This window comes from Palaemon carinicauda, chromosome 12 (assembly GCF_036898095.1).
Source record: "Palaemon carinicauda isolate YSFRI2023 chromosome 12, ASM3689809v2, whole genome shotgun sequence".
NCBI lineage: Eukaryota > Metazoa > Arthropoda > Malacostraca > Decapoda > Palaemonidae > Palaemon > Palaemon carinicauda.
The window spans coordinates 39,627,127-39,629,626 of NC_090736.1; positions in this window are offsets into that span (position 1 = coordinate 39,627,127).

Sequence of the window (2,500 nt, forward strand, 5' to 3'; positions counted from 1 at the left end):
TATAATAATAATGATAATAATAATAATAATAATAATAGTAATAATAATAATAATAATAACAATAATAATAAAACGAACAAGACACCTACCCACAGCGGTAGCGTAAGGAGAACTGACATGAAAAATTGTTATGGAAGGGAGTATAAACAAAACAACAGGTAATTAGGCAATAAACAATTGGGTGGAAGACGACTGGTGGTTAAGAGAAGGTACAGTTAGCTTAATCATTATTGATTCAAGGGTGGTTAGTTCGTCTATATGTCGGGTTTTTCCTATTATATTAAAATGACTGGTATCTATGTGTGTTTTGCAACTTTTACTGTGATTTCTTATGTTAGATTGTTCTGGATTTGATAGTCGACAACCCGTTCTATAGCTAATTCCCTGATGAGAGGAAATTCGGACTTTTAGCAGCCTCCTGGTGCAACCGATGTAAGTGCCAAGATCACATCTGGGACAATTATACTTATAAACGACACCGGAGGCAAACAGGGGGCTGATCTTATCCTTGACTTGGAAGAGTGAGCCGATAGTTCGGGGGTTTATTGGAATTAGTTTTAAATTAAGGGCAGGCAATTGCTCACTGAATAGGTTAATGCATTTTTTCCTAAATTTATTATTATGGAGAAAGGGAAATCTAGCAAACATACGGAGCTTGGGGACATTGTGGACTATTGGGGTTGGATTGAATGTCAGATTAAGTAGCTTATTAAGGGATCTATGAAAAATTGCTGGAGGGAAATAATTATCCTTAAAGTAATCAGCAAGGAAAGTCACTTCAGTATGAAAGGTAGACCAGCTTGATGTCAGATTAATGGCTCTATGGAGGAGAGTTGACACGGAATTCAGTTTAAAGTTAAAAAAACATGAGCTATAAAAATTGGTCCCCAGGCCAGTAAAGGTGCTCTTTCTATAAATACCAGTATGAAAGCCAGACTCGTCCTTGGATATCCTCACATCAAGGAACGGGAGTGAATTCTGTGTCTCTGTTTCAACCGTAAATCTAATGTTATGGTGTTGGTTGTTTAAAAACTCAAGAAAGGTATCAGCATGGTAATTACATCTGAACAAGGCGAAAGTGTCATCTATGTAACGTCTATAAAAGAGTGGGCGGAAATTAGGTGGGCATATATCTAAAGCTCGCTCCTCCAGGGAGCACATAAATATGTTTGCAAAAGTAGGACCCAGAGGGCTTCCCATGGCCATCCCCTCAGTCTGCTTAAAAACCGTATTATTAAAAACAAAGGGCGTATCCAGCACGGCTAATTCTAAAAGCAACTTGAATTGAGTTCTATTAAAATTGTTGAACAAGCAATCGTCAGTGGGAAATAGCCTGTCTAAAATGACGATTGACGATTGCTTGTTCAACAATTTTAATAGAACTCAATTCAAGTTGCTTTTAGAATTAGCCGTGCTGGATACGCCCTTTGTTTTTAATAATACGGTTTTTAAGCAGACTGAGGGGATGGCCATGGGAAGCCCTCTGGGTCCTACTTTTGCAAACATATTTATGTGCTCCCTGGAGGAGCGAGCTTTAGATATATGCCCACCTAATTTCCGCCCACTCTTTTATAGACGTTACATAGATGACACTTTCGCCTTGTTCAGATGTAATTACCATGCTGATACCTTTCTTGAGTTTTTAAACAACCAACACCATAACATTAGATTTACGGTTGAAACAGAGACACAGAATTCACTCCCGTTCCTTGATGTGAGGATATCCAAGGACGAGTCTGGCTTTCATACTGGTATTTATAGAAAGAGCACCTTTACTGGCCTGGGGACCAATTTTTATAGCTCATGTTTTTTTAACTTTAAACTGAATTCCGTGTCAACTCTCCTCCATAGAGCCATTAATCTGACATCAAGCTGGTCTACCTTTCATACTGAAGTGACTTTCCTTGCTGATTACTTTAAGGATAATTATTTCCCTCCAGCAATTTTTCATAGATCCCTTAATAAGCTACTTAATCTGACATTCAATCCAACCCCAATAGTCCACAATGTCCCCAAGCTCCGTATGTTTGCTAGATTTCCCTTTCTCCATAATAATAAATTTAGGAAAAAATGCATTAACCTATTCAGTGAGCAATTGCCTGCCCTTAATTTAAAACTAATTCCAATAAACCCCCGAACTATCGGCTCACTCTTCCAAGTCAAGGATAAGATCAGCCCCCTGTTTGCCTCCGGTGTCGTTTATAAGTATAATTGTCCCAGATGTGATCTTGGCACTTACATCGGTTGCACCAGGAGGCTGCTAAAAGTCCGAATTTCCTCTCATCAGGGAATTAGCTATAGAACGGGTTGTCGACTATCAAATCCAGAACAATCTAACATAAGAAATCACAGTAAAAGTTGCAAAACACACATAGATACCAGTCATTTTAATATAATAGGAAAAACCCGACATATAGACGAACTAACCACCCTTGAATCAATAATGATTAAGCTAACTGTACCTTCTCTTAACCACCAGTCGTCTTCCACCCAATTGTTT